Raw genomic sequence first — 24354 nt, forward strand, 5'->3', positions numbered from 1 at the left:
AACTGACCAAAGCGCCTTGCCTCTAAAGCCGAGGTGAAGTGCACTCCGGGAATCTCTGTCAGAAGATCCGTCGCCAATTTCAGAAGGAGATCTTTGCCAAGATCCTTTCTGCCCGTAAGTTTTAACTTGATTTGACGTCTCCATGAGGCTAGTTGATGTTACTTATCAACTTTATGTCAACTCAACTCAGGAGAAGCAATTACCCGCCCACTCTACAAACGCAGCTAATTAACGCCTATGAGCAGACACCTCATACCGTCAGATGTATACATGTGCCTCACATCCAACGGTTCATCCCACCTATAAATACTCAAGGGTTGGCAAGAGGTAAAGGTAATGAAACTCTTACTACATAGCACTCCATAGCAAGCATATATATATTTTCTCCTCCCTCTTATTATTAGGCACAACCCCTGAGTACTGTTCTGACCACCTGAACCTGACTTGACCGTTGAAGTGTATACGACCGCCACCACCCCCGCTAGTCCTGGCCGTGTGCGTCTGACCGTGCGTTGATTGTGCGCAGGGAGGAATACGTGGAGTAGTTCTCGGTTGGCCACATAGAAGGTCCAATTTTCGAGGTCAACAGATTGACACCGTCTGTGGGAAACACTTCCGGTTCAAAGTTCTGCATTCTCCACCAGAGAAAACACCGGAAAACTAGCGACTAACCCTGAAAAGAGCACGTTCTTGAAAAAGAACAAAGTCGAGTTATAATCCAAATTCTCACCACCCTTGAAAAAAAGAGATAGGATGAGTTATAGCCATGAAGACAACAACCCCATGAGAGAGGCCTCTGAAGAGGAGGTGCTCCATAACAATATTACTCACCAGAGACCCCATCACCGACGTCGCCGAGGTAAAAGAATAGTCATGCTCACTGAAGGAATGGCTCAAATAGCTGCGGGTATGAGAGACATCGCAGCTCAGAATATGACGATGCATAAACTTCTCATGCAAGCCCGAGGTCACCAGGACTCTCAAATGCCCCAAGAATCTTACCCAGTGCAGGAAGCCCCAGTATCTCGTTCCCGAGGCCACACTAGTAGCACAGAGAACGTCCCCTCGAAAGAGAAGTGGACGCCAAAGCCACATCTTATGTGCAAGGGAACCAGCCATCAGAACCACACTTGGGGGACAATTTCCCTCAAGAATATGAGGAACAGAGGTCGGTAAGCATCTTCGACTGGATAGGGGAGGATCCTAGCAATATGGTCCGTCCAGTGAGAAGATCAGTTTGACCAGATCAGGAACAAGAACAGGCTCTTCCTCCTCCTAGAAATAGGAGGGACATGAGGAACCTAGTCGATTGGAAAAGTCGAGGAGAAGCACCTCCACCTCCCCAGAACATTCAAGATGATGAAGGATCAGATGGGCCCTATCGGTCTTATGAGATTGACGACGACGATGATAACCTCCCTTTCTCAAGGGAGATCCGAAGCTTCCCAATGCCAGCAAATTTCATACCTCCTAAGATCCCCAAGTATGAAGGAAAGGGGGACCCGAAGAAGCACCTCACCAAGTATATGACACAAATGAGTCTCAAGGGAGCCTCGCCTACTTTGAAATGCAGAGCCTTCCATTTAACACTAGCTGGAGCCGTCGAAGTGTGGTACAGCAGGCTTCCTCCCCTAAACATTAGAAGTTGGCCAGATTTGAAGAAGGCATTCTTGAATCAGTACCTCTCGCGAAGAAAATGAGAGGCCCCAGTGCAATGCCTGCAAGACATGAGGTAGGCCCCTGGAGAGACGCTGAAAAGCTATCTTGCCAGGTTTACGGACGAAATCACATACTGCGAATAGGTCACTGACAGAGAAGCCCTTTCAGCCCTGAAAGGCGCCCTCAACATGAACACTTTGTTCTGAAGGGACGTGCGTAGCAAGAATCCTTCCACCTATGACGAACTCGTGGAAATGATGAGAGTTGAAATCGTGAGTGAAGAAATGATTGATCACCGAAATCGTGCCACGCAGGGACTCCCTCGGCCTCAGAGGCAGGTAAGTCGAGGACCCGCAGCACACCTTGTTACTCAGCAATGGACTCAAGCAGGACACACAATAGCTTCCACCTCTGGACAGGCATTGGCTTTTGCCACACTAAATGCAGTGCCAGTATTGGCATATGAAAATGCTCCTGGCGAAGCGGGGCCATCTGGAAGAAACGATAGCAAGAAAAAGATGAAGAAGCAATCAAACAGGCTCTTGGAAGGGGCAAGGTTTTGCACTTTCCATCAACTCTATGGGCATGACATCAACGAATGTAGAGACGCTCCTCGACGCCCAGACCGGACCGACCCACACCCCTCCAAGAGGAATGAATATCCTCGCAGATCTGTCTCCCCGAACAGGGGAGATCGAAGGCATAGAGAGCAATCACCTCGGAGAAGAGAATCAAGGGACCGAGGAGAGTCCAGGTAGAGAGATCAGGCCCCATTTTCTAGGGGCCAAATCATCAGGGAAATCGACACCATCATTGGGGGACCCCACATCGGTGGCAACACCAGGAATGCCCAAATGAATTATACAAGGGAAGCAAAGGACCCACCAATGATCACTTACATTGTCAACGAGTCCCAAGAGGCCAACATGATGGCCCCAATTACCTTCTCCCAGGAAGATGCGCAAGGAGTTCACCATCCCCATTGCGACGCACTGATTGTAAGAGCCGTAGTAGCCAGAAACGGGCTCAAACGCATGCTCGTCGACAATGACATATTGTTTGGCTCCACCTTTGACAAAATACAGATTGAACATGTGTTGATCCCATAACCGACCCACTATTCAGATTTACTGGGAACAGCATCGTCCCACGATGTCGGATCACCCTACCCGTCGAGATGGATTCGGCACCCCTAGTAGCCCAACACTTCATAGAATTCTTAGTGGTAGACCACAGATCGGCCTATCATAGAGTATTGGGCAGACCCGCTTTGAAAGATCTTTAGGCCGTCACATCCATCCACTACTTGTGTATGAAATTCCCAACTGAACATAGGATTGCAATGGTCCGAGGCGATCGGATGGGCTCCAGGGCATGCTACTTAAACTCGCTGCGAAAGTCGGAGCCCCGAACTGTTAATGTAATCCTTTAACTGAGGTTCCCACTGAAAGCAATACAGACGTGAAAATGCTCGACGCTCTTGAACAAGGGCATACCTCTGAACAAGAGGAAGTCGACATAGAAGAGGTCCCTGAACAAGGGCACCCTCTTGATGAGTTAGATCCCCGAATAATTGACTATGGACCAAATGCGACCCCAATGGAAGAACTGGAAACTTTCTATGCCAACCCAGAAGACCCCAGTCAGGTCTTGCGTATAGGGAAGGCACTGTCCCCCGAAGCAAAAGAAGAGATGATAAGCTTCCTGAAAAGGAACTTGGATGTCTTTGCTTGGAAGCATGAAGACATGGTGGGAATAGATCGAAGGATCAATTGCCACCATCTTAACATCAACCCCTTTTGTGCCCCCCATCGACAGAAGAGACGTGCCCTCAATCCGGAGAGGTACAAGGCACTGAAAGATGAAGTCAACAAACTTAGCCGCAGTGGTTTCATAAAGGAAGCCATCTACCCGAAGTGGATATCCAACTCGGTCCTGATGAAAAAGCCTAGCGAAAAGTGGAGGGTGTGCGTAGACTTCACAAACTTGAATAAGGCGTGCTCTAAAGACAGCTTCCCACTTCCAAGGATAGACCAACTTGTGGACTCCACTGCTGGACACGAACTGCTAAGCTTCATGGATGCATACTCAGGGTACAACCAGATACCCATGTTCCGACCTGATGAGGAAGCTACGTCATTTATTACAGACAGAGGTCTGTACTGCTACAAAGTCATGCCCTTCGGATTGAAGAATGCCGGAGCTACATATCAGAGGCTGGTCAACATGATGTTTGCCAAACTCATTGGCAAAACCATGGAAGTCTATGTGGACGACATGTTAGTCAAAAGCCTCCAGGCAGCCGAACACGCAAGTCACCTCGACCAAACTTTTCAAATACTTAGAAAATATAAGATGAAGCTGAATCCCCTCAAATGCACCTTTGGAGTGGCTTCAGGCCAATTCTTGGGATATATTGTCAATCAAAGGGGAATTGAAGCAAATCCAGTGAAAATAATGGCCTTGCCAGAGATGAGGTCACCTCAGAAACCAAAAGAGGTCCAAAGCCTTAATGGTCGGATAGCCACACTCAATCGCTTCATCTCCAGAGCCACAGATAAAACTTTGCCTTTCTTCAATGTGCTTAAACAAGGAAAGAAATTCCAATGGACTTCTGAATGTGAAGAAGCCTTCTAGGCGCTAAAAAAACACCTGGGAGAGGCACTTCTCCTGTGGAAACCTCAACCATAGGAGTCACTATTGCTATACTTAGCGGTTTTGGACATGGTGGTCAGCGCCGTCCTAGTCAGAGATGAAAGTGAGCGCCAGCTACCAGTGTACTACGTCAGCAAAGCACTTCTCCCAGCTGAAACACGCTACCCAGACATGGAGAAACGGGCACTCGCCCTTATCACAGCCTCAAGAAAACTGAGGCCATACTTCCAGGCCCACTCAATCGAAGTTCTCACCAACTTTCCATTGAAGCAGGTAATGCAGAAAACAGACGCATCAGGACGCCTGCTAAAATGGGCAATCGAGCTCAATAAGTTCAATCTATTGTTCCGATCTTGACACGACATCAAGGGCCAGGCCTTTGCAGATTTTATGGTCGAGTTTGCCAAAGCCCCAGAAATGGAGGCGGCAATGGAACCAACCGAGCCCCCCACGTGGAAACTGTTTGTAGATGGGTCCTCAAGAGAAACTGGCTCCAGGGCAGGGATCATCTTGGAAAGCCCGGAAGGCCACAAGCTAAATTGCACAGTAAGGTTCGACTTCAAAGCATCGAGCAACGCTGCTGAATAGGAGGCCCTTCTGGCAAGTCTTAGACTCGCTAAAGAGATGCAGTGATTCTCAACTTGTAGTGAATCAAGTCAATGAGAACTTCGCGGCCAAGGACAGTAGCATGGTTGCATACTTGAAGTTGGTTCTGGACCTAGTTCCTCATTTTGAAAGGTTCGAACTGACTCAAGTCCCCCGCCTAGAAAATACATATGCAGACGCCCTTTCAAAACTGGTCAGTAGCAAGGATTCAGAGCTGCTAAAGGTTGTCCCTATTGAGTACTTATCAAAGCCCTCCACTTCCGAAGGTGAAGAGGTACTATAGATAGAAGGCACCCCATTATGGATGCAGCCTATCATCACCTATCTGAAGGATCAATCACTGCCTACTTCTAAAAGCGAGGCGCGGAAGTTAAGAAGAAGGGCTGCACACTTCGTCCTGCAAGAAGATACTCTTTACAAGAGAGGCTTCGCCTCGCCAGTTCTCCTCAAAGAAATCCATGAGGGAATCTGAGAAAATCGCTCCGGAGGAATGGCTCTGGCACACAAGGTTCTCCGTTAAGGCTACTTCTAGCCGACTCTGAAAAGGGACGCTTGCCAATTTGTCTAGAAATGTGACAAGTGTCAGCGCTTCTCAAATATTTAAAGGCAGCCTTCTCAGAGCCTCTCCGTAGTAACCAGCCCTTGGCCATTCACCAAGTGGGCCATTGACTTCATTGGTCCACTCCCAAAAGGAAGAGGAAGTGCAACTTTCACCATTGTCACCATTGACTACTTCACTAAGTGGGTCGAGGTTGAACCCCTTGCCAAGATCACCGAGGCGAACACTACTAAATTCGTCTGGAAGAACATCATTTGTGGGTTCGGCGTTCCCCACTCCTTAGTGTTCGACAATGGAAGACAGTTTGACAACAGGAAGATGCGAGAATTATGCGACGAGCTAGGCATAAAAGAGGACTTCTCAACGCCTCATCTCCCTCAATCAAATGGACAAGTTGAAACAGTGAACAAGACTATCAAGCACACCCTGAAAAGGAAGCTTGACACCTCAAAAGGGACTTGGGTGGACAAACTCCCCCACGTCCTCTGGGTCATCAGAACATCTAGCTGAATTGCAATAGGGGAAACACCATTCTCGATGACCTACGGAGCCGAGGCCATGAGCCCGGTTGAGGTCGGGGTGCCATCACACCGTCGGATACACTTCAATGAGATCAGCAACGACGAGGCTCAAATAAGCGAACTCCACCTCCTTGAAGAAATGAGGGATGCTTTCCAAGTGAACTTGGCAAAGTATCATCGAAAGATGACCCGCTATTATAACTCCAAGGTCAGAAACAGAACTCTTTGGTTGGGGGACCTCGTCCTTAGAAGGGTCTTCCAATCTTCAAAATCAACAGGGTCCGGAGTGTTTGGACCGAACTGGGAGGGCCATTACGCATCTGCAGAGAATCCCGACCTGGCACTTTCGAAATTGAAGACATGGCAGGAAAGGCACTACCTTATCAATGGAACATCGGACACTTGAAGAAGTACTATCAATGATGAGCCTTTGTTCCGATCCGATCCCAATATTGTCTAATGAATGGGTGTTCTGATCTGATCTTAGTTATAAGTTCCCTAGCTTACTAAGTACTGAAATTGCCTTGGTAAAGTGTGGTGTAATTTGTCAAAGTAATGAAACTTCGGTTCTATGCCACATCGGTTAGTAAATTGTTTCCTCAGTCCTTCAATATGTTTACTTAAGTGATCCGATCTCAAATTGTTAACTAATTAACGTTAAGAGGCACTTCATGTTTACTTAAATGGTCCGCTTCATATTAACTTGAGTGATCCGATCTTCTATTATTAACTGGTTATTGTTAAGAGGAGCTTAGTCTTGAATGTTCATACAAGGGTAAACAGATCAATACAATAAGATAGCAAAAGCACCAATACTTAACAAAAAAAATTCATTTCATTTACTTGAATTTGAAATACAAAAAGGCCGGAGCCATTACAAAAATGGCCCTATTCTACAGGAGGGTCTTCTCGGACCGCTTCTGTCTCGACTGCCTCCGGGGCCTCCGGAGCTTCTTCAGTAAGCCTATCAGACCGGCCTCCAGTTGGTCCCCCGAACTCTGCCACCAAAGAGGAGATGTCCAGAGTGGGGTGGACCTCTTTCAGCCGACCCAGCAAGCCTTGGGCACTCCAAGAGGCTCAAAAGTTGGCGAAGTCGTCGTACATGGGGTGTTCTTCGAAGTGGTCAATGAAATTCTGAACCACCACCTCCCCTGACGACTTCAACTCCTCCTTCAAGGAGGCGATCTCCTCAGATTGAGCCTCCGCCTTTTCCCTCAGCTCTGCATTTTCTTTGTTTGAGGCCTCCAGAGCCTCCGTGGCGAGCTGGTGGTGCTCGTTGGTGTGATCCACTCGCCGACTCATGGCAGCCACCTGGCACTCCACCTCGTATAGCTCCTTCTTCAGCCGCTCCACTTCTACTTTGGCGGCAGTCAGCTGGGCCTCGGCCTCCTTCCGTCCCTTCTCCTCCTCAGTGGCCTTGGCCCGGGCCTCTCTCATAGCGTCCCCGTACTGCATCGCCTCCTCGAGGCGCTTGGCGAGATCCTCCCTCTTAGCGTTCAGATCCTTCACCAAGCCCTCGAGTTGGATGCTGGTGCTGAGAGCCCGGGCCACGCAGGCACTGTTGGCCGCCACTAGGTCTTCGGCTGTGCAGGAAGGGTGTGGTCCCTCCACTCTTCGGTCCAGTATTTGTTGTGGACATCCGCCACCACAACCGTTTCTGGAGGAAGGACCTCCAACACTTCTTTCATTGACTCCTTCGGGTTGATGCCCAAGAAGTCGACCTCCTTAGAGGGACGGGCCCTCTTTCTCCTCTGCTGCCTCGGCACTTGGGCAATAGGCACGACAGAAAGTGGCGAAGTGGCTGGCGCAGTAGCAACCCCTGCTAGTGCAGGCCTCTTCTCCGGAATGGCCACCCCAGTTGGGATTGTAGTCTGCTTCAGAATGGGGGGTGGCCTTGCCACAGTTGGGCGTTTTGAAGGAGCGGCACTCTTTTTGCCCTTCCGCAACAGGTCGACCTCGGGGTCCTCTGGCACCTCCTATCCCGTCGGAGGCTGGAGCCTTTTACTGGCATCCACCAAGTCCTCCATTTGCTTCTTGTATGCGGAGGAGGAGGCCTTCAGCGCCCGTGCCTCTGTCATCATCCTTTGGATGGTCTTAAAGTCAGGGCGCACAAGCATCTTCTTGTTGAAGTTGTCTGCAAGGAACAAATGATGAATTAGTACAAGTGTAAAGAGTTCAGAAATATTGAAAGGTAAAGGCTTCGGGACAGTTACCTTGAAATGCCATCAGGTCGTGTGTAATGACGTGTAGATTTTTTCTGTTCAGCCGATAGTATGACCTCTTCTTCTGAGGCAGCTGATAGATGATGTAAATGGTGTCGAAGTCTTCAGAAGATAGTTCGCACCGAGGAAGAGTACCTTCAAGAGAAATACAAATGTTAGTCACAATCCGAACCGAAGAGAAATATAAAGAAACGCAACTGTGATACTCACTAAGTGTCGAGTATTTCGTGGGGACCGTAAGAGGTGCCAGGGGGTCCCCCTCCATCCCATCGTCCTGCGGTCCAGCACCACAAGCTCTTCCACTCTTTGATGGAGTTCGGTAGATCAACCACAAATGGAGTATGGAAACCCCATGAAGTAAAGTAATACCATCCCCGGGTCTTATTCCTCCCTCCCCCCGACTGTTGCTTTAGGGATATAAAGGGTCTGAAAGACGGAGAACGGCATCTCAACCCCAAGTGACGCCTCTTTCCACAACATCCAGGAGCCCACCATTTGGCTCCAGGAGTTCGGATTGAGTTAGGTCGGAGCTAATCCATAGGACCTAAGTACCGTTCTAAAGAAAGGGTGAATTGGAAGCCTAAGGCCGGCTCTAAGGATCACCTCACTTATAGCCACGCACACCGACCTAGGGTAGCAGGCCCTCTCTTCAGGCTCGAAGAGGATCAGATTTATGCTATCTGGAATCCTATATTCTACCCTAAGTCTCTCTAGGTCGGCCTCCTTTAGTTTGGAGTGGTAATCTGACACCTCCAGTGCACAGAAGTATCAACCGGGCTATCCGGCCTCTTCCATATATTCTCCCTCCCAAATATCACTTCAGCTATATCGGAGGAGGTCACCACAGTGGGCTCGTCCATCCTAGAGATGGCAATTTGAACCGTCAAAATCGAAAACCGCGGTTAACCGAACCGAATGGGGCAAAAAAGTCGAACCGATGGTGCAATGGGGCAGATATGGTTTTTATTTTAATGAACCGGTTCGTGGCGGTGCAGGTATGGTATTTACTTCATCGAACCGAAATCGAACCGATTACCCGCTAAAAAAAACAATTGAATTGATTATTGGGATTTACATTACTTTTCTATCTAGCCCAAAACAAAATCTTCCCTCCCCCCATTACATCTACATGACTCAGCCGGCCAACCCACTTACCATTACCCCATAGTAATAGCATTAGTATGACAGTATATAAATGCAAACCCTACTCTTCACAAACCACAAACTCATGCACGGCTCCTTTTATTGTTAATTTTTTTCTATTGTGTGTAAAAAAATTTACTTCTTCATCATACTCTAAAACTTGTGCAACGTTTAGCGAGAAGGAACCTGACGAAGAGGTACATTTTTTTTATTTAAATCTTAGTTAATATCATTCTGGAATAGGTAATATCGTTGTATTCTCTACTTATATTTCTTATTTACTATATAGAAATCAACTTTGAGTGTTGATCTATGCTAGTAAGACTTCTGGGGAAGAATGAATCAAGTAACTTCGATGCACAACAATGAAGAATGAAAGAAAAGTTTAGTGTTGTTATATTTATAATATTGTTTGTAAAATTTGTATTTTACAATTGAAAATTGGGATAATGTTTGCATTTTCGTTTGGGATATTGTTTGATAATGTTTGCATTTTCGTCTGAAATATTGTATTTTTGTTTTCATTGACTTTTTTCATAAATTATTTTATATCAATTTGATGGATGAATCTATAAAAATTAATTTATTTTCGTGGTTATTAACCGAACCGAACCGCGCCGAACCAAACTGAACCGAATCGAACCGATTTACGTGGTTATGGTGCAGTTATAGTATGGTAAAAAAATTGGTAGTGTTGTTATGGTTTTGGCAAAACCGACCCATAAGCGAACCGTTGCCAACCCTAGTCCATCCTCACTAATTCTAGCCCCCTCCCCGAACCAGAACTTCCCTTAGAAGCCATTTTTCAGAAAGTAAATGTCCCAAAAGTTACTGAAACTTACAAATTAAGAGGTTTCCCCAGCCGGAAATGGTCAGGAAATGGTGTAAGGTCGCCAAAAATTGATATTTCTCATCGGAAACGCTCGAAAAACGTCGAAAATCGCGAATGATTTGAAAGCAAAGTAAATTTTCTGTTTGCACAAGGATGAAAAGCTTTAAAGACGCTCAAAGTCCGCCTTTTATAGAACGCTCCAGCTGATCTCCACCGTTGAATTCAAATGCAAGTAATCTAGGCCGTCCATTGCATCGTCAATATAGGCCGTTGAAATGAAACGCCAGATTTAATCTACGCCTAAGATCTTGCTGTGACCCTCACGCTCGCATGAAACATGTCACCTCAATCACGACCAGCCATTGACAATAAGTAGTCGCAGCAGCCTTTTAGGGGAATGGGCATGGCACCCAACCGTCACCTTGAAAATACGCAACAACTGTCAAATCATTTAACGACAGATGAGCTCCTCACTCAACTTTACAAAGCTTAGACGCACCTGAAGCGGAGTCCCCTGTGGGTCATTGCCTCGATCATTACGTTCCCTCCTAAACTTTACAAAGTTTTAGTTATCTCTCAACGCGTCGTCCCCTATAGGTCAGGGCACCGATGGCAGATGAGCTCCTCACTCAACTTTACAAAGCTTAGACACACATGACGCGGAGTCCCCTGTGGGTCATCGCCTCGGTTACTGCATTCCCTCCTAAGCTTTACAAAGTTTTAACCATCTCCCAATGCGTCGTCCCCTGTGGGTTAGCGCACCGATGGTAAATGAGCTCCTCACTCAACTTTACAAAGCTTAGACGCACCTGACGCGGAGTCCCCTGTGGGTCATCACCTCGGTCGCTGCGTTCCCTCCTAAACTTTACAAAATTTTAGCCATCTCCCAACACGTCATCTCCTGTGGCTCAGCGCACCGGTGGTAGATAAGCTCATCACTCAACTTTACAAAGCTTAGACACACCTGATGCGGAGTCTCCTGTGGGTCATCGCCTCAGTCGCTGTGTTCCCTCCTAAGCTTTACAGAGTTTAGCAATCTCCCAACGCGTCGTCCCCTGTGGGTCAGCGCACCGGTGGCAGATGGGCTCCTCACTCAACTTTACAAAGTTTAGATGCACCTAAAGCGAGTCTACTGTAGGTCATCGCCTCGGTCGCTGCGTTGACCTTCTTCCTACGCATCATCTAGTCTTGCAGCACTTCGGTCTCACGTGAGTAATTATTTTCCTTATGCAGTAGCTAAGCTTTAGAGCATCTGCTTAAGATCATCGCTTCGGCGAATGCAGAAGATCGGTCCACAAACTCTCACAAGTCACGATCCACGTCCCGAGGCATACACATCCGATCGGGAAGGCAAGTCTACCCATGATATAAATATTCATACCTGAACTTGGGGGCCACTGTTACGCCCCTATCTGAACCACCTCGAAATGTCCACCACCACACACTCCGATCTGATCGACATCCACCCGAAGCAGTTCCGAAGTGATCTCTCCAATGTCAACGACCTGCTATCACACTGCAAGACATAGACAATCCTGCTGAACTGACCGAAGCGCCCTCGCCCCTGAGGTCAAGGCGAAGTGTACTCCTGGGACCTCTGTTAGAAGATCCGCCGCTAATTTCAGAAGGAGATCTTTGCCAAAATCTTTTCTGCCCTAAGGTTTAAATTGATTTGACGTCTCCATGAGGCTAGTTGATGTGACTTATCAACTTTATGTCAACTCAAGTCGGGAGAAGTAATTACCTGTCCACTCTACAGACGCGACTGATTGACGCCTATGAGCAGACACCTCATACCGTCAGATGTATACACGTGCCCTACATCCAACGGTTCATCCCACTTATAAATACCCAAGGGTTGACAAGAAACAAAGGTAATGAAACTCTTACTACATAGCATTCTATAGCAAGCATATATATATTTTCTCCTCCCCCTTATTATTTGGCACAACTCCTGAGTACTGTTTTGACCACCTAAACATGACTTGACCGTCGGAGTATATACGACCACCACCACCCCCGTTGGTCCCGACTGTGTGCGTCTGACCGTGCGTTAAATGTGCACAGAAAAGAATACGTGGAGTAACTCTCGATTGGCCACATAGAAGGTCCAATTTTCGAGGTCAACGGCTAACTCCAACATTCATTAGATTCTTTTTATATGTCAAGATTTTTTTTTTTTTTTTTAAAGAGGTTCGAGGTATGATAAGTGTTTTTAATACAAGGTGGAGCTAAAAGAATGGGCAGGTGAGAATTGAATTTTAGTAGTGTCCCTAACGTGGTATCAACCAAAGGGGCAAGAAGTCTAGCAAAAATATCGGCCTAATGGAAATGAATTAGTAGTGTTGAACATCAGTCTAGACGTTAATATGTCATACTAAAAAGGTTATAATTTTTTTTGTATTTAAATGAACAAACAATTTAATGTAACTAGTGAGTTAACCTAGATTAGTGTTAAACACCAATGGTTCTAAATAACATTATTCGATGAATATATATTAACTCCTTGTTTGATTGTCATTATTGAGGAAAAAAAAAGATATTTTGAATAGTGATTTTTTTTAGAATGTGTGGTTAAAAGTGGTAAAAATTGTTTGCGTGTAAAATATTTATTATATAAATTTATGGTTGAAAATGAGTATGAGATTTAAAGAATTTTATTTTAAAGAGAGAATAACATAATTGAATCAATTAATTTATTTCTATAAGATGTGATGATCGCGTGGCCCAATGGATAAAGCACTCGCCTCCGGAGCAGGAGATTGTGGGTTCGAGTCCCATCGTGATCGCGTCTTGACTCGCTCTTTTCCAATACTATTTCTCTTTTTCTTTTTTCAGCCTTTTTCCCTCCATTTCAAGCAATGATCTTTATACCGTGACTATTTGTCTCTTGTCAAATAGGGCACAACTTAATCGAATTGAGAATTCCAATTTCCTTGATATTTCAAAAAGGAAGTAATTATATACTAAAAATTGTATTATATTTATTTATCGATTATTGTCAAATAAATCACATCTTACTCAATAACGATTGAAAATTTCCTTTCTCTCGAAATATCACGAACGAATTAATATTAAAATTCTTATTGTACCAATTTCAACATTATGCATAAATCTTCCATCTTTTTACTACGCTTACTGGACAACAATTGTTTGGATAACCAAGTACAACTACAAGAATTACAAATTAAAAACATGAAAAGCATATGGAAGAGGAAAATAGAATTCATTCCGAACGCTGTGATGCACATTCTTCTAATAATGTGTTTGAAATAAAATCACTTTTTCAATTTTTGGACGAGAGAAATAGTAACATTTTTGGTAAGCATGAGCAATTTAAAAATTGAAATAAAACAAAGTTTAAATAGGCAAATCATACATCTTCTATACCAAAGCAGAATTAAGAGTAAAAGAACTTGGTTAATTTTCTTTTTGAGGGAATCTGATTCCTAAAGATTGTTAATGTTAATTGCTAAACCACGGTACAAAACATCATTCTCAGCAATCAGCAAATCCAATCCACATCAACGACAGCAGGTGGCACCCTATTACTGTTCAAGGTTTTTCATACATTCCAACAGTTTAGTCAAGACAACAATCAGAACCAAAGTGATAAACGAACCATCCCCCGCATAAATGTTTCCTAGCTTTACCCAAATCCGTACCTCACAGAACAATGAAACATGATCTGCTGATAGCAGCTCCTCTATTTAATCTGACTCGAACCGATTTCGTGATAATCACATTCCAACAGTTGCTAATGCAACATAGTAAAAAACACAGAAAAGAGTATAGGAAAATATTTCTCAACCAACAATTTATACATTTTATTGCTAAGCTGAGGTCTTTCAAAATCAACAGGGATTTATTAGAGAGGGATGAGCCTGCATTTCCCAATAAACGTGGGAGAAAACAAATGAAACCATCCAATATAATCTAAAGACGGATAATTATCAAAAAGGAGAAAATTTTTAATTCAGCAGCAGTGAATACAGACCTACCCACAGAAATAATTATTCAAAATGTGATTTATACTCTCCACGACCAGCTCTACATTTTCCGCTCTGGTTGGAAACCAGTCGTGAAAAGAAAAACTTCACTCAAACATCATTGAGGGCAAGAACACCAGATAAGGGTTTTCCCTCAAGAAGCTCCAAGCTCGCACCGCCTCCAGTCGATATATGGCTCATCTTCTCAGCCAGCCCAACCTTTTCAACGGCTGCAACAGAGTCACTACCTCCAATGATTGTTGTCACTCCCTTGCCACTAAGCTCCGCCAATATCTTTGCTATAGCACGGAAAAGAAAAAACAATTCATGCACTTGATTTCAAATATCCAAGTAAAACACGACAGAAAATAGAATTTATCTAGAGTTATGAGTTATTTTATTAGTTACTAAACCTCTGTTCCTGTGGCAAACTTGTCAAATTCAAAAACACCCATGGGTCCATTCCAAAAGACTGTTTTCGCAGTATCTAGAGCTTCCCCAAACGACTTGATAGTTTCAGGTCCAATATCTAATCCCATCCAGCAATCAGGAATTCCAGATGCTGGAATAACCTGCAGAAATGTTGAGCAACGCTTCACTTACTACAATAAAGAACTCTTGCAACAAAAATCAGCTTGTTGGAGGCTGCAATCATTCACATCTTTCTCCATATAAATACGTAGCGCCAAGGTAAGCAATTTATCTCATTAGCTAGCCACTGAATTATTTCAGAACTGTAGCAAGTCAAAGTTAAGCTATTCAAAACGCACGGACCAGATCAAAGTTATAAGGTTGTTCTAGAGGTAAAAACATTTATTAAATACCGATGAGTGGAGCCATCTACCTTCCTGTTTGCATCAGCGGCAAATTTGTCAGCAACAACAACGTCAGCAGGTAGCAAGAGAGACACCCCCTTAGCCTTGGCCTTCTCCATTAGTGATGTAGCAAGACTAAGCTTGTCCTCCTCCACAAGTGAAGATCCCACGGCATGCCTTTGGGCTTTATAAAAAGTAAAGATCATTCCTCCACCGAGAATGAGGATGTCAACCCTCTATATCAATGACTCAATCGCGCCAATTTTAGAGGATACCTTTGAGCCACCAACAATTGCAGCAAATGGTTTCTTCGGGTTTGCTACAGCCCCAACTAAGTAATCGAGCTCGTGAGATTCAAGAAAAATGCAACATTAGCAAGATGTCAACACATGTCCAACCACACAAGTATTAAATTCAACAACATAATGCATTAAAGATATTGTCAGTGATGCGATAAGTGCCAACCACTGAGTTAGACATTTTAATAACACTTGACGAGTCATATAATTCAGAAGTCTACGAAGAAAAAAGTTACTTTGCAGTTCAAAACACCGACTGCATTGTTGGTATCAGGATCTTGTTTAAAATTATATTTTTATAAATAAGCGTATTAAAAATTGCAGAAATGTAAAAACAAGAACACGAAGAATTTTTTCGCCACAAAGGACCCGGATGTTCAATCTCACAACCTACTCACCCGTTGAGCATCCACAAGTGAATAGAGCTCTAGATCCACTAAGAAATCACCAAGAAAAGTTACAATATGTACGAAGAAATCTCTAATTTCTTCAATGTTTCTCTAGCCTCAACACATAGTACAAAACCACACCAAATCACTAAGAACCTTTCTCACAGTATACATCAAGTATAGAATCTCAAAATCACTTAGATTTTTACATCAAGAAACTCACAAAGAATATACGGTGTGTTTAGAGAAAAGAAGGAGAGAAAACCTTAACACATAGAGTTCAATCAACAACCAAGTGTGAGGCCAAACAATACTTTAAACAATAAGTCAAAGAGCCACAGATCAACGGTCGGGAGATAGCCAAGTGTACGGCCTGATCAAGCATCAATTAAATGAAGAGGCGCGTTTAAAAGGAATAACGTTTTCTTCATCTGGGTTGGATAGTTTTCCACACTCAGCAACATGGCCCAAATATTATGGACCAAGAATATGAGGCAGCCCAATTACTTAACAATCTCCACATTGTTGAACTATTCTTGGTAATTTCTAGGGTCTAGGAACCAACTTGTTTTATTTGCTATTATTTACCTGTAAAAAAAAAAAAAAAAAAAAAAGATTAGTACATATCTAAAACAGTACAACTTGATTTTTCTAAACACGCTACCTTTCAAGTAATGTTTAGAATCTTCAAGCAGTTTTTAAACTTAGTTAAAGGCAGTATTTTGGTTCCTAAATCAGAGGGATTAAATTTTGTTGGGATTTTTACTAAATTGATCAGACGCTTTTCAATCATATTTCTCGCAAAGTGAAACTTAATGTCAACATGTTTTGTTCGATCATGATACATAGGATTTTTGCTGAGATAAATAGCACTCTGATTGTCAGTATAAATTCTAACAGAATTATTTATGAATCCAATTTCATTTAATAACCCTCTCAACTATAGACCCTCTTTAACAGCATCATAGGCAGCTATATATTCTGCCTCTGTGGATGACAAAGCAACTAACTTTTACAATTGAGATTTTCAACTAATGCATCCATCACACAAAGTGAAAACATATGATGAAGTGGACCTTCTCTTATCTAAGTCACCAGCAAAATCAGAGTCAGTGTATCCTTTAGGAATTATGCCTTCTTTGCCGTTCTTAAGCAGCAAGCCTATATCTGATGAGCCTTTCAAGTATTTTAGAATCAATTTCATAGCCAGCCAATGAGTCTCACCAAGGTTAGCCGTAAATCTACTCAGTATACTTATACTATGAGCTAGGTCTGGTCTAGTACAAATCATGAGATACATTATGGACCCTACAGTGTTTGCATATGGTACATTTTCCATTCTTTTAAATTCTTCAACAGTTTTTGGTGACTGTTCATTGGATAGCTTAAAGTAATTTGCAAGAGGTAAAGAAGCAGATTTACATTCAGTCATAGAAATTTTTTCAAGTATTTTCTTCACATAAGCACATTGTTTCAAGCATAAGGTGCAATCTTTCCTATTCCTTTCTATTTCCATTCCAAGAATCTTCTTTGCTTGTCCCAGATCTTTCATTTCAAATTCAGATTTTAATTTCACTTTAATAAAATTAATTTCAGATCTATTTGGACAAGCATGTAACATATCATCCACATATAAAAGTAAATAAATGGATTCAGGTCATCCTGACCCTTTGAAAAAGAAATAGAAATCATAATTGCTTTTGACAAAGCCCAAGGTTTGAATATATGAATTAAACTTCTTATACGATTGCCTGGGACCCTGCTTCAAGTCATAAAGTGATTTTCTCAATAGGCAAGCTTTTTCAGTTTTAGTTTTTTCTTCAAAACCTTTAGGCTGATTCATGTAAATGTTCTCATCAAGGTCCCCATTTAAAAAGGTAGTCTTTACATCTAGTTGATCAAGTTCCCAATTAAAGTGAACAGTTAAGGAAAGCAAAATTCTTATAGTCGTGTTTTTAGCAACTGGTGAAAAAATTTCGTTATAGTCCACTCCTTCCTTTTGGGTAAACCCTTTCCCAACCAACCTAGTTTTGTATCTTTTATCTCCAATACTAGAGTCCCCTTCTTTTATCTTAAAGATCCATTTACAATCCACAACTTTCTAATTTTTAGGTTTATTCGCTAATATCCAAGTTCCATTTTTAATCAATGATTCCATTTCTTCATTCATGGCTTCTTTCCAAAACTTGGATTCAGAACAAGTTACAGCTTCTTCAAAGGTAGAAGGTTCAAAATTTATAGAGTTAAGAGGAGAGAAAATGTAACAAATTCATCATCTCTGATCCTAGAGGATGGAAACCTATTCCTCCTATCTCTATCTCTAGTCAATTGGTAATCAGCTAGGGATTGATCTATTAATTCAGTTTCATCTTCAGGTTCACTCAGACCCTGATTAATATCTGATTGGGTGGTCTCCACCTCAATTAAGTCATTCTAATCATTTGATTCAACTATTTGATTCTCAAGAATAGCCTCTTTCATAGGTATAGGTTCAGCATATTCTATTCCAAATGATGATGTCTTGCAGGGTAATTCATTTTCATTGAAGATAACATTTTTATTGATGATAACCCTATAACCTTTTTGACGTTTAACCCAAAGTCTATACCCTTTAGGTTCCTCCCCATACCCCAAGAAGACACACTTCAAGGATCTTGGTTCAAGTTTACCTTCATTTTTTAATGGAAGTAAGCAGTACAGTCAAAAACTTTAAGTCCATTATAATCAGGTATAGAGTTTGACCACAATTTTTCTAGGACTTGAAAATCAATGGCACTTGAGGGACTTCTATTTATAAGATATGTTACTGTTTTCAGGGCTTCTCCTCAAAAGAACATTGGAAGTCCAGAAATGTGTAACATACACCTGACTTTTTCCAATAAAGTTCTATTCATCGTTTCAGCAACTCCATTCTGCTAAGGGGTGTATGTTACAGTTCTATACCTTAGAATTCCATATTCCTTACAAAAGGAATCAAATTCCAAATTACAGAATTCAAGGCCATTATCAGTCCTTAGTGCTTTGATTTTCTTATTGGTTTGATTTTCAATCATTAATTTCCATTGTTTGAAATTTTGAAAAGTATCAGATTTGTTCTTTAAAAGAAAAGTCCAAATTCTTCTTGAAAAATCATCTACAATGAGCAGGTAAAATCTGAATCTACTCAGAGTATTTACAGATGCTGGACCCAAAGATCAGCATATAAATATTCTAAAATAACAGTAGATTTGTGGGTTCTAGATTTAAAAGGTAATTTGTTTTGCTTTCCAATTATGCAATCTTCACAAAAACTTAGCTTTTCAATATTATCTTTTTCAAAACATCCCATTTTACCTTTTCAGACATGTGGCCAAGTCTTCTATGCCATATTAATGACTTATCAAAGGATGAATTAATAACTGGAGAGCCATAACCTACTAAAGGTTCAGCTTGAAGAGTATAGATGCCATTTATTTTAGGAGATGATATGACTTCTTTATTGTTAAGGATCAATCTTATAAGATTTTATGTCATACTTCTCATCCAATTCTCCTAAAGAAATCAAGTTTCTTTTTAGTTCAGGTACATATCTGACTTTATCAAGTTCAAGGATATAGTTGTTGCTTAACAGAAGATTCAATTTTCCAGTTCCCCTTATCTGACAACTCATGTCATTTCCCACTTGAACTTGTCCTCCACTAAGATCAACAAGTTCAGTAAACCAATCTTTAATGGGGCACATGTGGAAAGAGCATCTAGAATCTAACACCCATTCTTTTGGGTCTCTATTGGGGGTATTAACAAGAACAACTCCTTGAACATCAAGTTCATTCTTGCAAACAACAGTTGCAGAACCATCAGTATTTCTTCAAATCAGAAATTTTCTTAAAACAGTCTTTTATCAAGTATCATGTTTTCCCATAGTAGTAACACTTTCTGACTTGATTCTTTTATTTTGCTTGGTTCTTGTTTTTATCTCTAAACTTAGAGTTCTGATATTTTCCTTTCTTGTGAGAGTTAAAGTTACGCTGATTATTTTTCTTACTTTGGTTTAGTTTTTCCTTCATGTGTAACCCTTCACTATACTTGAAATCTTTTGAATCAGTTTTAAGTTCAAGTTTCATATTTCTTAGGGCAGAGATTCCTATGTCAACTGTGAGTTTTTTCTTCCATACTCCAAGGCATTTCTAATTTCCCTATATCCATCACTTAGAGAGTTTAGTAAGGCAACAACTTGTTGGCCTTCAGATAATTCTTCATCGCAGTTCTCTAAATCCTGAACTAGTTTTATGAATCTATCAATGTTCTCTTCTAGGCCATAGGAAGAATTATAAAACCGCCTCAAGAGATAACATTTGTTAGGTGTGGATTTAGTTAGATAAAGGGTTTCCAGTTTAGTCCATAAGGCCTCAGCACAAGTTGTTTCACCTATTTTCCTAATTACACTGTCAAAAAGATGAAGGAAAATAGAACTCCAGGCAATATCATCTAACTCTCTTCTCCTATAGGTACTAGTTTCAGCAAGCCAATTACCATCAAGTGCAGCAGCACATCTCTGTTGTAACAACAGAGCCCTTATTTTCTGGCGCCAAAAACTAAAGTCTCCAGTACCATTTCAAGTCTCAATTTCAAGTTTATATGCAGTAGACATTTTAACAAATGCAATAACAAGATCACAAAAATTGAAAATATCATTGCAATTTCCAGTTTTGAAACGGTTTAAGGGGTGGTAACCCTTAATTCCAGTACTCCCTCAGATTCCCAGATCTTCGTATGAGATCTTAGACAACGGAAAGTACTGGAGGGCAACTTACCTTAATAATCAGCTCCAAAACTTAACACAGGTAATCAATAGTAAGGAGAGAGTTCAGAGTATACCAGAAATGAACCAAGGATTTCAGTAGTCATGCAGGGAATCAATGAGTCATAAAGAGTCAGCACGAACTCGGTAGGAATTGGACAGAGTCGACCCAACTCACCAGGAATTCAGTATGAGTCACAAGAACCAGCAGGACTCAGTAATGAGTCAACCCGAAAATCACCACAACTCAGCAAAAACAACAGATCGTTACGAGTCAAGAGCCAGTTACAATGATTTTCAAAGAAAAGTTTGAACAGAACACAATATCGACTAATCATCGTAGATCTCACAGATCTACACAAATAGGTATTCCAATACTTGAAGAGATCCAACTAGAAAGTTGGATCGAAGATTGATCAGTAAGAAACTTTCAAGAAAAACAAATTTTCTTATCACAGAAAAGTTCTTCCAATATCAGATCTGCAGTTTTCAAAAAAATACAGGCGTTTTGTTTTAGAGAAAACAAACCCTAATACAATTATTTTAAAAGGAGAAGGCTCTGATACCACTTGTTGGCATCAGGATCTTGTTTAAAATTATATTTTCAGAAATAAACATATTAAAAATTGCAGAAATGTAAAAACAAGAACACGAAGAATTTTTTCGTCACAAAGGGCTCGAATGTTCAGTCTCACGACCTACTCACCTGTTGAGCATCCACAAGTGGATAGAGCTCTAGATCCACTAAGAAATCACCAATAAAAGTTACATTATGTACGAAGAAATCAGAGATTTCTTCGATGTTTCTCTAGCCTCAACACACAGTACAAAACCACACCAAATCACTAAGAACCTTTCTTACAGTATACATCAAGTGTAGAATCTAAGAACCACTCAGATTTTCAGATCAAGAAACTTACAAAGAATATACGGTGTGGTTAGAGAGAAGAAGGAGAGAAAACCCTTAACACACAGAGTTCAATCGACAACCAGTGTGTGGCCAAATAATACTTTAAAAAATCAGTCAAAGAGCTACAGATCAACGATCGGGAGATGGCCAAGTGTACGGCCTGATCAAGCATCAATTAAATGAAGAGGTGTATTTAAAAGGAATAACATTTTCTTCATCCGAATTGGACAGTTTTCCACACTCAACAACATAGGCCCAAATATTATGGACCAAGAATATGAAGCAGCCCAATTACTTAACATACATGCACAGCAAAACATTCAAAGGAGCAATCTTTCATCCAAATACAGAATACATAACTTCAACAAGTCTAAAGTATCAGCCAACCTTCTGCATAAGGAATCCGGTAGTAGAAGGCTTCAAATACTTGGCCACTCCCTCAGTGGAAACATGGGCCCTATGTGCAGTTCCAAATGCATCATTAACGTACAAATCTGTGAGGGATGCAAGCTTCTTGGCAAACTTAGGATCATTCTTCTCTTCTTCTTTGTAGAACCTAACATTCTCCAGAAGTAGAACACCGCCTTCTGGGATTTCAGCCACCAACTCCTCTACTTCTTCACCAATACAGTCATTTGCCATCTTGACCTATTGATTCCCAGAAGCCAAATAAGTAAAGAATCTCCATCTACCAAGAAACAGACGTCAATTAAAAGAAAAACTACTATACATGAAAGTCAACTGCTGACGAACCTCAACTCCAAGCAATTCAGAGAGTCTAGGCATGAGAGGCTTCAAACTGTACTTTGGTGTGACACCTTTTGGACGTTCCTGAAATCCAAAATTTTTAGACAACACACACCTCCTTATCAACAACTATAAAACTAATTAATGAAACATGGGCCAGAATAACAAAAGACTGGGGGAAAAAAAATAAAAATAAAAAAATGAACCACAGCTTGCTATCGCACAAAATAAAAATAATGACAAGTCGCAAAGAAAAATTAGCCAAAACTCAGGCAAATGGACAACCAAGATAATTTCTACTTAATCCAGGTTGGCATCATCAATTTTCTCACAGGAAAAATTTGTTAGCATCGGAAAACGACTCTTACCCACTCCACCGAAGCATGGAGTGCAACAAACATCAGAAGTTCGCAAATTCTTAACAGTAGTAATGCTTTAGTATATTAAACAGCATCAAACATATAACAAACCTATGATAAATAACCACGAAACACAACAATGATCCAAATCAATTACTCCATCAATGTATAGTAAGAACTTCCAATCTATAAGAAAGGCTTAAAAAACAAACATGTACATTAAAACCCAAAATATGCATTTACATTTTGTATGTTATAGAAATGCATTCCCATTTAATAAAGCAGGTTGTAGCAAAATATTAATAATTTAACCACATTTTATATCCAAGTTGATCAATTTGGTAATTAATTGAACATACAACTATCACTCGTGTTTATCTATTTGATAGAATTTTACTGTTAGTAGAACACATACAAGGTGAGAAGTATGGGCGGACCCAAGGGGGGTCCTGGGGGGTCATGTGACCCCACAACTTCTGAGATTTGATTTTTTTTTTATCAATTGAAATATAAATTTTAATATAAATCAAAGTTAACAATTAATTTTAACAATATATTTCACAAAATCCTAAATTTTTTAACTTTTATCAAAATATATTAAAAATTTAATTTTAAACTCCACCAAACAGGGGCAAAATCACAATAAATTTTAATTTTTTTCTCTTTTCTCTTTCTCTATCTTACGCTCACCCTCACACCTTTTACCAAATCTTAACCCTTCTAATATTCTAAAATTTGTTCATAATTATTCTTTAAATTATAAAATCTACTAAAATTTTTTCACTTCCTAATCAAGTTTTCAAATAATTAGAACCTAAATTTGCATTTTCTTCTAGCCTAATTGTGTACATAGAATGTGACTGGACTGATTATATCCAATTTAACTTATATTTAACAAATTATATTTATTTGATTGAATATTAGTTATATGTTTTTTTCTTTTGATCAATTGAATTAATTGTTTATATTAAATACACTATAAATTTTTTAAATATAAATATGTATTTTCTTATGATGAGCAAAATATTAATAAAATGATTGTTCGAAATCAAATGGATGAAAATGATGAATAAAATATTAATGAAAAAATATTTTTTAAATGTAAATATACATTTTCTTGGTTAATTATAAATCAAGAACAAAATATTCAATTTGTAAATATTTTGATTGTGCCTTCCTAACTACGAATCTCTGCGTCCGCCCCTGGTGAGAAGAGAGGATGACTTTAGCACCATAACCAGTCAAGTACTTGATTGTTGGTACGGCAGCTCTGATTCAGGTATCATCTGTGATGTTAAAGTGATCATCCAATGGCACGTTAAGATCCACCCTCACGAACACTCTCTTGCACTTCAGATCAGATTCCTTTAGAGATACCACTCTCTTCTTTGCCGCCATTTCCACAAAATTATAACACAAACTTCCCTAAACCAAAACAAATCAAAATCAGACAGAATATGTAATGGAGAAGTGGTCAGATTGAGAGAGAGAGCCAGCGAGCGATGATGATGGAGAAGTGGTCAGATTGTGAAGTTTGTGTTGATGAAAAGTGGTCACGGGGAGTGAAATGCAAAGAATCGAGAAGTTAAAAAAATAAATAAATAAATTTGGCGCGTAGGCAATTACGATGGGTTAGTGTGGGGCCCAGTTCGTTGGGCCCTAGGCCAGTGGGCGGCATTGAACTGAGGAAATTAGGCTGTGTACCGTATAAAAATAAGGATTTTGATTTATACATTTTAAACTAATTAAACATTTTAATGCAGTAATATTTACGTCCTGATTATTAACTAAACTCTACCCCTAAACAAAATTGATAAGAACAACTCCTCTCATCGCTATAATTGCTCCTACATTCCTCCGTCACGTTTG

At 41.0% G+C, this 24354-nt stretch overlaps 1 non-coding gene and 1 pseudogene across 1 annotated transcript; one reads left to right on the forward strand and one right to left on the reverse strand.

Annotated features, from left to right (window-relative positions):
- The first annotated feature begins 12913 nt into the window (after window positions 1-12913).
- On the forward strand, window positions 12914-12986 carry TRNAR-CCG. The gene has a single exon. It is a non-coding gene; the product is annotated as a tRNA-Arg (tRNA).
- A 1176-nt stretch (window positions 12987-14162) lies between these two features.
- LOC111368567 lies at window positions 14163-23883 on the reverse strand (annotated as a pseudogene).
- Window positions 23884-24354: the final 471 nt, after the last annotated feature.

This window comes from Olea europaea, chromosome 19 (assembly GCF_002742605.1).
Source record: "Olea europaea var. sylvestris chromosome 19, O_europaea_v1, whole genome shotgun sequence".
NCBI classification, from domain to species: Eukaryota; Viridiplantae; Streptophyta; class Magnoliopsida; order Lamiales; family Oleaceae; genus Olea; species Olea europaea.